Raw genomic sequence first — 12,781 nt, 5'->3', positions numbered from 1 at the left:
AGATTTAGACAGACGCATAGCAATATTTGGCTCCTCAAAAAAAAAAAAAATCCCAAACCCAAAAAACCCACCAAAAAAAAAAAAAACCAATCCCCACAACCAAACAATAGAAAAAAAAACAACCCAGGACAAAACAACACAGTGTTAGCCAAATAGGAAAAAGGTGTTCTAAAGGTGCATTTCTGGTAAAAAGAAATCAGGAACCGTTACAGTAGCTTTCTATAGTTTCTACATAATTATAGAGTTTCAAGGTCTACACAGTATCAGAGCATTTCATACCTCCTGCATTTCACAGCTGCAGATCAATGTTCTCAAATGGTTACAGCTTTTGAACAAACTGTCTCTGCACTAAAGCCGAAAGGATCTAGTGGAGCTTCATCTGAAGCTCAGGACTTGCATGACTGAACTCTTCTCCTTCTCCAGATGTGCACAGCCCTTCAGCCTCACTCCAGCCCCTTTTATAATCCATCAGACATGCTTTTGGAGTGCACTTCAGTACTTTATGTTTGGTTTGTTTTTTAAAAAAAGAAACGTACACACAAAACAACAAAAACCCCAAACACACAAAAACAAACCCAAGAAAAAATCCCCACAGGTTCAGAAAGAGAGGAAGAAATTTACTGGACTGAAGTTTCAAGATGACAAAGCAGAACGTAATTGTTTAATACGAAGTATGAAAGCAGCACAAAAGGACAAGATGCAGCGGCGGGGAGAAAAAAAAATCTCTTTGGGCTTCCTGCACTGGCATGAAATGGCTGCTTTCCTTCTTACTGCCAGCTCCCATGCTTCATGTTGACATTACACATCCTGTGCTGTAGATCCACCCCCATGCTGATGCTTGCCCAACAGAATTATCTCCTGCGTCACAGCAGTGGTAGCAGAACTGCTGGCTCTGCAGATCCGAGAGCACCATTTCAACGCCTAATACACGCAGCAGCTGGACACACTACCAGACACTCTGGGTTGGTTTGTGGCACTCTCAGTGCTGCACTGCTTTGCCTAACCTTCTGTTAGCCAGATGGCCTGTTCCCTCCCCTTGGGATCAAACCATTAAGTTTTACTTTATTAATCTCCACCAAAACGCAGGAACAGTTTGGAGCACTCATATCTGGTTTATCTCCAACAGGGTTGCTAAGATGAAAATGACCTAAAAATAACTAGAAACACTGCTTCACACCAACAGAGAACAAGACCTTTTGGAGTAAATATTTAAATGATCTGCCAGATGAACCACCACAGCAGCATGAGCCACATAGACAGGAACCTGTATTATGTACACACAGACAAAGTGTACACACTTCTGCCATTGTAAAAGGACTTAGGTTGCATTTTTTCTGATCCAAAACACTTTTGTTTTCAACAAGCCATCACCATATTAGTATCTACTGAAGCCAATCCCTTAATTAAGAGGAAAAAAAGGCTTCCAAAACCACCACAGTTAGTGATAGGACTCCAAAAGGCATGAACATCCACAGACAACACAGCAAGAGTAATGTTCTCATTAGAACATCTGCAAAGTCACATGAAATCATACTTCAGGGACATGCCAGCACTAATTGAAGTCAAAGCTGAGTATTTATAACATACATGCTCCTGCTGTCAAAATACAAAGAGTGAGAAAGAAAGAAGGAGCACATGAATGAAAGTGAAAGAATCATGTTATGCATATGCTTCCGCTGAATCTTGTAAATCTGCTACAGCCATGCCCTCACATGCAACCTCAAATGAGCATCTCATATATGTAGGTGGAAGCTGTTGAAAGTTAAGGGCATCCTCAATTCAAGATGCAATTTTCAAACGCCTCCCTGAAAAGCTCCACAAGAATTATCCATGCAGCTGAGGATCTGATCTTCAAATGTTTACTCACACAAGTAGCTGCAGTGAAAATCCAGAATCGGAGCACAGCAACAGTTCACATGAATGAGCTCTTAGAGCATAAGGGCTTTAGCTCCCATCATCTATTATCTACCAAATGCACTACAATAACTATGAAAATGCAGCAGTGGTGAGGTCTGACCTATTAAAAAGCCTTTGTTAACATTCCTAACAGTGGCAGTGAGCAGTTATAAAATAAATAAATACAGCGCAAATGCCTGCACACTGAAAAAAATCCCAGGAATGTAAGAAGAATCCTGTAGAATTTGCAGTTTTGCTGTCTTCCAAAGGAAATAGGAAGCAAATCCAGACGGAATCTAGCCATAATAAATCATTAAAATCTGTTCTTCATGGCTACCACCACAGTGCAGTGCTTCAAAAGCACAACTGGTTCACTGCTCAGATTGCTGCACACATGCATTTGTCTGAGGCTCGATCTTTTCAAGCTAAAGCTCCAAACATCTCCAGGCTGTGGTGTCAAACATGCTCAAAGAGGATGGCACTGCTACTACCCAACTTCCTACAAGTGACTAACTTCTGACATGGAAGGAGATCACAAACAGTCTTCTTCACACCACCTGGGCAGCTAAAATGTTCCTGTGGTCACCCATTACTAAAAGTCTTACTGAGACATGAATAACCCTCCAATCTGGATGTCAACAGATCAGCAGGTATTGCCTTCAGCTCATAAGCAGACTGCTTAATTCACCTATAAAGAGGATTAGATGTCTTCAGCACATCAAGGAAACAAGCATGAGAACAGGCGGTGTGACATTTTAGCTCCATCTATCTTTAAAATTTCCCCAAAGAGCAGGATTTTTTTTTAATGTCCCATTTAAGTTACTAACTCATCATCATATGACTGGCCTCCACTGCCATGACATACAAAACTTCAGTATATGGTGACAGGCCCCCTAGAAAGTCATTCCACAACCTGAAACATCATCTACCCTTCAAACACACTAAAAATAGATCCCTCACCCCCTTGAGGTCTCAGCAGCCCATCTGATATTACAGTACAGTATTAACAAACCTATGTAGACATGAATTCTTAAAATAAGTATCTTCAGAGATAAGACCAGAATACCAGCAAGCAAACTATATTCCTGTACACCACTGGTGAACCTGTGGAAGCTCTGAAGAACCATGGAGGGCAACATGAACATTCAGTGTTCATTTTGCAGGAGCACAACTCGTGCAACCTTTGGTCAACCTGCCTGACATCTTGCCAAGCAACTTCTGACTGCTCAAAAGATACTTTCTGAGTACAGCCTCAAGCAGTTTTATGTGGTTCCTTGGGAGAACAACACACTGAAAATGTTTTGTCTTCTTTCCTGCATTCCCTGCCCCACGGTGGAAGGAGAGCAGCACACTGGTAGAGGGAATGGAAAGGAAAGCTCATTGTAGTATTTTTATCACCCCGGCAATTTGATGATTTTAAAATAATTCAGGTTTACTCATTTATCCATGCAAAGACCCAAACATACTGACTCATTCTCTCAGTAGCCCCAGTAATACAGTTACATCTTTGGAGCCAGAGATTTCAGGTCTCACATAGGCAGGGGTGGTCTGGCAGGAGAAACCTGCATGCTCTTGAACAACAGCTTCTTCTCAACCTACTAGGATGGAAACACACCAGGAGCCACTGAAGGGTTACACACACACCCTGCAAGGCAGAGCATGGCCTTGGGTCACATTTACCTACACAAGGGCTGCGGGAGTGCTCCTCTGCCCAGCCCTGGTGCTGTTGCACACTGGCTGTTTCACACCAGATGCTTGATCACAGACAAGAGGACTTGGCCTCTGCATGACCTGACAGAGCTGAAAGCCGATATGCTTTCTCCCCACTGCCTGCCCCCAGCAAAGATAAAAGGTCATTTAGACCAAAAGGAACCTGTCCACACTGACTTCAAGTTACATTATTCAACTTTTGGGATGCACTCCTGGCCAGGAACCCAAACCCTTTCTCTCAGGGCTGCGAGCCACAGCCATATGACAGGGCAGGAACAATTCAGCAGACAAGGAGCTAATTAACCAGGCTGAGAGCTGTCTGGCTGCTCTCAATTTTCCATCAGCCATTTGTTACATTTTTTACACTTTTCAAGTTATTTAGCTGAGCATGATAGAAGCAAGGCTTCCTTCAGAGCTCACCAGCCTTGGAGATCCCACATCCTGCAGCCTGAGTCACCCAGCTGTAGACAAAAGGGAGGGGAAAAATTGAAATGCAAAATCAGAGCTCCCAACCAAATACAGAGAGAAATAATTCCAAATTTGTTCACATCGTCATTTTATTTATTTATTTATTTATTTGTCTTGATGGTGCCACTTGTCTCACAGCACAGCACAGAGAAAGGCAAGAAGATTGTCCACTGCCTTCCAAACTTTGCTGCATCACCAACTAAGTAGGTACTGTATATATATATATATATATATATATTTTTTTTTTATATATATATATATATTTGTTCATACTCACCACAAGCAACAATACACTTGAGAAAACATGCTCAGTCAGAATTACAACAGTGACACAGAAACAAGGCCAAGAGGAAGAGCAGCTCTGGTCCAGTCCCACACACCAGAACCATTGACATAAGAAGGCTTTTATTTCCTTATCTTTCCTATCTCCTTAACACACACAGCATCAGAATCCAGCACCAGGGTCATAATTTACAACAGCCATGTTAAATCCTATTTTATGCCTATTTTTCTGGGTATACATGGTTGATGGAATAAAAAAAAAAAAAATTAAAAGCAAGATTTCAGCAATTCTTTGCAAATGGACAGCAATTCTTTGGTCTCCTTTCTTTTTGGTCAGAGACCCAAATACCCTTACAAACAACCACACAGCCCACAAATCTAACTGAGTGTGACTAGGACTGAAGAATCCAAGTCTGAGTTAAAATAAATAAACATCCATAGGCCTCTTAAGCTCTCTCCAGAAGCAGTTTGTTAAACTAGAGATGAGTACTCATCCTTGACTCACTGCATCCCCCTCAAGACCAGCATTCCCCTAGATATTCCAAGTTTAGCCCACTTAATTTATCACTTCATTTAATAAAAACATGACAATTTTAAAATTTAAAAAAAAAAAAAAGGTAAATTGCAAAAATGTTAAACAGTCACCACTGATATAAACCACCTCTACGAATCCCTCTGGAATTTCTGACCTCAGCTGTCCATTTAATATCAACAAGGTATCAACAAGAGGAAGGCAGAAATAATAATAATAAAAAAGCCCCAACAAACAAAAAAGACACCAAACAAACAAACAAACAAACCCCAACCCTTTTCAGCTTCATCAGCCAGCTGAATTCTGACTTTTGGACCACAGCAAGGCCTTTATTAATGATCCCTTTCCCAGCTGCACACTCAAATTCTCCAGCAAGTCAGCCATTAGAAGATAAATGAACCACCCTCGATCATGCTGGACCAAAATCTTCCAGCACAAGTAGTCTCTCCTTAGCTTTACTGTTTATTTGACAAGTAGGGGGACAAAATTTAAAACCATATTCTTGCTGGAGCACAGGCTCCAAGTGCGACATTCCCTCAATTCTGATCTTTTCTTTGGAGAGGTCTGGGGACAATGTGTGGGAAGAAAGTGTTCGCCTGGCTCCTGTGATAAGTGGCCATTGTGTTTTGAAGCATTTGCATGACAACAGCCCAACCCGGGATGACCCATCTTCTTCCCAAAAGGAATATCCTGTGATGCCTTCTTTCCACAGCCACTGATACCGCCCCAAGCCACTGTTTGAACCTAAGAGCTGCAGGCGGAAAGGAAGGGTTTGCTCATCCCAGCAATGCAAAAGAAGCCCCCTTTGTCCTACCAGCCACGGAAACACTGACCACATGTGCATCAGAAGATTCCATTTTTAGCATCTTCCAAAACAAAGTCTTCTCTTTCACATTATCACGAGCACACTGAATCCTCAGTCTTCCTATATCATTCTCTGCAATGTCTGCTTTGTTTTGTCCTGAAAATTCATTCTCCTGCCTCTCTACTCCATGCCACTGCTCTATTAGCAGCAAGTTTCCACTGCACATAATTATGGCATGTCTTAGCCTACTTTTTTTCTGTTTGCTGAATAGCTCTGCCTATTTTCTACTTGTGCTGATGCTACCATTTACTTTTCCTGATGCTCTAATCCTTGTATCCTTTGAAGGTCTGACTTCCTCCACGCCATGACAGCAGCTGGGGCTCTCAGGCCCCTTTCCAGACCTTTTTAATAGCAACAGTAATGCCACTCTGATGAACATCCCACTTCCTAATCTTCAGGTTGCAGAGAAAGCATCTGTAACAAGTGCTGCAAATAACACCATCCAGGGCTGCTGAGCACCCATTATCTAAATAACTATCAAGTTATTAATTGCATATTCCTGGAACTGGATGGAAAAGGAAAAACACTGTCACATAATGCAAGCACTTAGCTTCTTCACACATAATCCCAATTAGAAGGTCTTATTTTCCACCAGGAAGTAACAAGTGACACACTTCAAGAACTGAATTGTTAATTTAACTGGTTCAAAACTAATAGAAGTAGCCCAGCGAATCAAGTGCTTTTTCAGAATTATTTGTCCTCAACACACACTGGCCTTGCAATGATTGCTACCTTAATAAGCTCTAAATAAGTCCTTCCTAATCACTCATGACATTGATGCTGTGCATAACCTCTCTTTATGCTGACACTATTAGACAAGTATTCTTAAAGAAACTGCATTTTACTCCACTCAAGAACAAATCCTGAACATTCCGAGATCTTCTATCTCCATCTTCCTTCAACTACCACCTGAACACAACTTAATTGCTTTTCCTGATGTATCTTACCATCTTCTACCTAAGAAGATGCTTTTAGCCCAAACCAAAACCCAACTGTATCCCCCCTAGAGAGCAGCTGTGGAGGTCCATAATTATACCACAAAAACCAGCCAAAAACAAATTAGACTTTTGATCAAGGCAAAATACATTTGTGTTGTACTGCTGCTTGATCTCAGACTGATGTTCTGATAACCAGTGTACCTCAAAAATAGCTACAAAGCAGTCAAAACCAAGATGAGGAAAAGCTCTTCCCCAAACACTGCTTAAAGTTCCTTCAAGTAGTGATTAGGCCAGGATATTTTGAGGTACTGCAGTAACATATGTTGCCTGAAGCTGACCAAAACAATTGCACCAAGATCTTCAACTCCCAGAGAGCTGAAAAGAGCCCAAAGGAAAAGAAATTATATTGTATTTAAGATTGTGTTCAACAGTAAGACACCAAACACACAGGCTCCTCTTTCCTCATCTCAAACTCTCTCCTCTTCCTCAAATCCCTTCAGAGACACATTTGTGCTGCAACCTCTGGCACAGCTTAATAGAGCTTGGGAGATGAGGGGAAGACTTTTTAGATCTTTGGTATTGTTTTTAACTTTAAAAGAACAAAATGGAACAGAACACAAAAACTCTCTCACATGACTTTGTATTAATCTATGTGTTGAACTTCCCAAACAAAAGCTGAAAGCAGAAGAATACTTCCAAAACTCAGGACATAAATGAAGACCACTTCTATTAAACCTGGACCTCTAAGTTTGGAAACTTCTACTAAAGACCTTTTTCTTTTTTGCTACAACCAACAAGATAATTATCATAAGTCAATCTATCTCCCTTCCTCCCCCCTTTTCTTCTTTCAGCACTGGCACACAAACCATGCTATTTTAACTTCTTTCCTGTTCTCCCAGTTCTTCTGGAACATTTTATTTTCAACAGTCAACTCATTTGGAGAAGTGCCATGCTGAAGTTCAACCGTGTACAATGTTAACTGTGTCTCTGCCAGCAGCTGAGGACTTGCATCACACCACCTTCTCCAGCACCTCTTGATTAAACAATTTGAGTTCCTCTCTCTGAGAAGTTAGCAGATGTTTAAGCAACCTCCATCCTCATCACTCTCATTTTTTTCTTCCCTCTCAAAAATTATTTTGACTCTCTGAAGAAAATGGAATTTCTCATCCTCTCTTCAACACTCAAGAGACTTCCTGCTCACCCCCTATGGGCCCATAGATAATTCTTGATTGTTTAGTACCCTAGAGTGAATCAACTGAAAAGCAAGCAGTCATTTGGACTGATAAAGTTCATCATCTCTGGTGAAGACAGCAATTAGAAGTTCATACTTGAACACGTCTTGGATCAAGTACGCAAGTTAAACAAATCATACAGTTCTGGCACTGGTAGCAGACCATATTCATCCAGAACAAGTTCATAAAATAGATAATCTACTTCAAAGTAGAACAATATCTGTTAAGAGTCAAAATAAGAGAAATATATGATGTTAAAGGAGTATTTCCACTATTTTTCTCCTACAATGGATTGGAAGTGTAACTTCCAATATAGATACAAGGAGACAAAGCACACAAAACAACATAGACATCTCAGTCTTTGTGGACCTTTCCTGATCTGTGGAAAAACAAGACCTCCTTCCTCCACCAGCAGCTTCTTCCAATCACTGTTTCACTGGGGACTTTTGCATTTGTCACTAAGTTTGCCTGGTGAAGCTTCAACATGGAACAATATTAGTTAATGAGTACACAGCTATTCACCAGTTTCACATTTCCAAGTCCTTTTTATGCAGTTTCTTACTTCAAAGCAGTGTTGTGCTGCTCATTTAAGGAAATTATCCACAACACCACACAGAGAAAGTGTTACAGTAAATTGAGGTAATCTCTGTTTATACTGTAACTCCATACATGTTGTTTGGAATAATAGGAAAACCCAAAAGGAAATGCTGATTTACACTGGGTTTCTGGGAATTCCAGCTTTCAAGAGACATCTTTGGAGCTCTTCTGAAGAGCCTCAAACTGTAAGTTGTACTATTATAAGACTTAAGTTCTTCCCATTTCCTTTTTAAGGCTAAAATTAAACTTGCCCATTCCTTGGGGCCCAGAGGAACATCTGCCAGATGTCCAGACATCTATGATGAACAATAGTCATCTACTTGTCAACTCTCTTTTTAATCATCCTTTTATCGGACTTCATAAAAGTCAATCCTCTTTTAAGTCAAAATGCACAATGCTAACAAATTTACTATAAAGAGTACTAGATTGGAATGATTTTTTTTTTTTCTATTTCCACTTGCAGTTTCCCTGCTTTCTCTTTCCAGCACCCCATTATGTACTGGTATTCTTCACAGTCTAAGCATACACATTATTTTATTTTTAGTTTTCTTCTTGCAATAAAATAATTTTTTAATTATGGAAGGGAATTGTAAACATGACATCTCAAGTTTCTCATCAACACAACCCAGTGTGAAGCTAGTGGAAATGTAAAACAAAGTCAAATTATTATTTAAATATTTTCAAAGCAGTGGTCCATAGGCTATACCTAGTAGGTGTGAGAAAAAGAAAGATTTAAATACTGGAGAATAAACTACCAATGCTTATTCTTTCTATTAGAGATTGGACCAAAAAGAGGTTCTGTGTGCCCCAAACCAAAAGCAATTGAAAGCCATTGTCTGGATGAGGACATGAATGCCTAATTAGGAGAAACATTCATGTCACTACCATGGCATTAATTAAGATCATCTTTCTGGAGTTTCTTTAAAAACCAATGGGTTTGGGGGCTTTTTTTTTTTGCTTGTTTGTTTGGGGTTTTTTTTGGTTTTTTGTTTTTTGTTTTTTGTTTTGTTTTTTTTTTTTGTGGGGGCAGACTTGTGTTATTTTGGGATTTTATTTTTTAAAATAAAATTCTTCAGCTTCTATTTTAACAGCAAGGTGAGCTTTGGTCAATCTGATCAGACCCACAGCAAGAAGCATGATTAACAATATAATTCTCTGAAGATGTTTCAGTCTCATAGTGAGGAAACCCAGAAAAAAAACAACCAAAAAACCCCATTGAAACTACTGCAATGTTGTTTGGTTTTCTAGGGTGTATAGAAGATCTTGATCTGAAATCTCAGAGTGGTTCTTGGATTGCACATGCCACGTTCAAGGGCAGTGTGCCTGCAGGACATCCTGTTAGTGTCAGCACTGGGCTGGCCTCTCCAGAAGTAAGAGGAGATTCACAGCTCTGAACCACAAGCTCTCCATACAGTCCATATAGGGGATAAATATTTAGGATCTGACCCAAATAAGCCAAGATCAGTGAACAAATTTTCAATTTTTCTTCAATGGCTGATTTAAACCTGTGCAGAGACTGAAAAATGCATCAAAAAATATCATCTCAGGGAGGGAGAGAAACCCAAAAACACCACAAAAACAGCAAAAACAAACAAATAAACAAACATAACTCCAAAATCAAAAGCAGCTAGCCTCTCTTTTTGTCCAAATATGAGATTAAACATACCTGAAATGGTATGTTCCATGGCCTTCTTCAGAAAGATGGAGACAACCAGAGAATCTCAGTAATTTGGGTGACACATCAGCAACCAGAACTTAAGAAATGCACAGTTGATAAAGCAATATCCTTCCGAGGTATATTAGATTACACATTAAAACGTTTCTTCCACAGCAAAAATAAAACAAGGGCATTGATTTTAACCTCTGAGACGGATCTCAAGTTCATCACCCGTCATTGCAATCCTCAAATCCTTATGGTTTTTCTGCACATCTGGGAGTGTGTCCTGATTCAGATTCACTGGCCCCCCATCCTGCCACTTAACATCTGCCCGTAATTGTTCTTAAAACACCTCCCAGTAACCGATGCACGGACATCACTCACACCTTTCCATGGAGCTGTGCCTTCAAGCCCAGCAGCACTCCACCCCACTATCCCCCTCATGCATTTCAGGGATGCATTTTGAACTTTTTGAGGAACTGCATCCACTGTGCAAGCTGATGTGTGGATTCCAGTGGGTGGGAAAAGATCCGAGGCCCATTTTGGGTCCACTCAAAATTGCTTCAGATTAAAAGGTGGATTAAAAACAAAGCACACAGACTCCTGCTCAACCGTTATGTCGCTTTAAAGATCTCAGGTTTCCATAATGACATTAAAATCACAATAAGAATGTTGCTGTAGGTTTTCAGGAAAAAATAATATTTTATGACACGAAAAAGATAGCTGTGAAAACTGTTTTGCTTTTTACAAGAGGAATTATGTTTGTTATGATGCTCTGAGGAACCTACTAAAAGCTTGCCAGTATCACTTTAATGCAACCTAGTGACTGGGGAGAAATATTCCATCTTAATTTAAAACACATCCAAAAGAAGGAATGCTCTTGAAAATGAGATGTTAAAAATCCAAAAAATTAGGCATCATCACCTAGGAAAAAAAGAGACATTTCATGATACCCTCTGGAAGAACCTGAGCAGCCTCAAGCTGCATGCACTTACCCCAAATACTTTCAGAAATATAAAAATATATGCTTATATACACTATTGATTTGGCCAACTGATCAACCTCCAAAATCCTGTGGTCTTTAACCAAAGAAAAATATCTAGAAAGGTGACCTCCGCATGAAAGCATCAGAGAAAAAAGCCTGAGGATATGTTTCACTGTGTGAAGGAGAATCTGAGCAATTTCCTCCAATCCTCATTTCCTGATAGCATGAAGACAGCGAGAAGACCCATCACACTGTTGTGCATTGAAAAAATCTGAAGGGAAAATCTTAGGGGGAAAAATCATTATTAAGCCAGCTCCTGCCCAGCAAAGCCTCAAAACGTGGAGAGACATCCACAATGTTAGGAGCACTTCCCATCTCAGCTTTGTCTACTGTCTCTCTCCTCCATTTTCTGGTGGAGCTAGAGAACATGACATGGCTTACCTGACTCAGATCACAGCTCTCTGCCAAACTAGTCACTTCCTCTTAGACATGCAAGCAGCTTCATGAGACAAACAGACCCCCACAGATGCACACATAAAAGCAGGAGCAGAAAACACTCAAAACTTGGAGATCTTTCCCCCTCCAAACACCAGAAAAACAAATGAAACTTTTCCCTTTTTCTCCCCCAAAAAGAGGGAGGTGAAGGGAAGGGGGGGAGGAATCCTATCAGATCACAACTACATGAAGCTCCAGGAGGATCTCTCTGTGTGGAGAATAGAAACCACAATGCTGAGAGGAGCCGGGGGGCACGATGGGGGGAGGAGAAGGTTACTCCAGAAGACATAAAGAGCCTGTGGACTGTGTGTGTGCATGTGTGCGAGAGCGAGGAGAAGCTTTGTGTTGTGGAGCCTGGACTGGAACCAAAGCAGACAGCTTGCAAATGGAGGACAGGGAGATAAAGAAAGAGAAAGAGGGGGAGAGATAGGGAGAAACCTGTTCAGGGTGGGATGAGAAAGGGGCAGGGGAGAAAGAACCTTCTCCCTTGCCTGGTTTAAAGGTAGGGACACCGGGGAACTGAGCAAGTAGAAGTGGGCTCCTTCCCCTTCCTTTCTTCCCTTCTTGCTCTCTTTTCTCTCAAAGGAGAGCACAAGCGTGTGTAATGGCTCCTGCTCTCCAGCTGAACGCTGTCCTCCTCCAAGCCACCTCCTGCGGGCACCAGCAGCCCCCAGCCCCGACGCGGGGACCCCCGCATCCCAACTCCAGGAGAGCCGTGGAGGGGGCACCACCGCCGGGGCGAGGGACGGCGAGAGGGGACGAGCAGAAAGAGGAGGGGGAGACTGGCTGGGAGAAAGAAAGAAAGCAAGCAAGAAAGAAAGAAAGAATGCAAGAAAGAAAGAAAGAAAGCGAGAAAGAAAGAAAGAAAGCGAGAAAGAAAGAAAGAAAGAAAGAAAGAAATGAAGGAAGGAAGGAAGGAAGGAAGAAAGAAAGAAAGAAAGAAAGAAAGAGGTCACCCGGTTGCCTGGGTCGTGCCAGCACGGAGCTTTTCTCTCCTCCGTGTGTCTCCGTGTCTGATCCAAGTCCACACGCACAGCACCATCCAGACCTCGCACACACATACATATCCTCTCAAGCACCCCCCACCCCGAAAGCTCGGCTGGTATCTCACTTATCTCCCATAT

At 41.3% G+C, this 12,781-nt stretch overlaps 1 protein-coding gene across 5 annotated transcripts in view; it reads right to left on the bottom strand.

The window, feature by feature from the left end:
* Positions 1-12,781, bottom strand: part of ZNF462 (zinc finger protein 462) — an 87,641-nt gene that overhangs the window by 74,163 nt on the left and 697 nt on the right. The window contains exon 1 of one of the 5 annotated variants that reach the window (XM_079331686.1): positions 12,614-12,762. The exons of the other annotated variants lie outside the window; for them this stretch is intronic. The gene's annotated coding sequence lies outside the window, so the exon portion shown is untranslated. Of the gene's footprint in view, positions 1-12,613; positions 12,763-12,781 lie in introns of those variants that run through there. 5 annotated transcript variants of the gene reach the window in all.

This window comes from Erithacus rubecula (assembly GCF_903797595.1).
Source record: "Erithacus rubecula genome assembly, contig: SUPER_Z_unloc_7, whole genome shotgun sequence".
NCBI lineage: Eukaryota > Metazoa > Chordata > Aves > Passeriformes > Muscicapidae > Erithacus > Erithacus rubecula.
The sequence above is the reverse complement of the archived record's forward strand: the minus strand, read 5'-3'. Positions and strand labels throughout refer to the sequence as shown.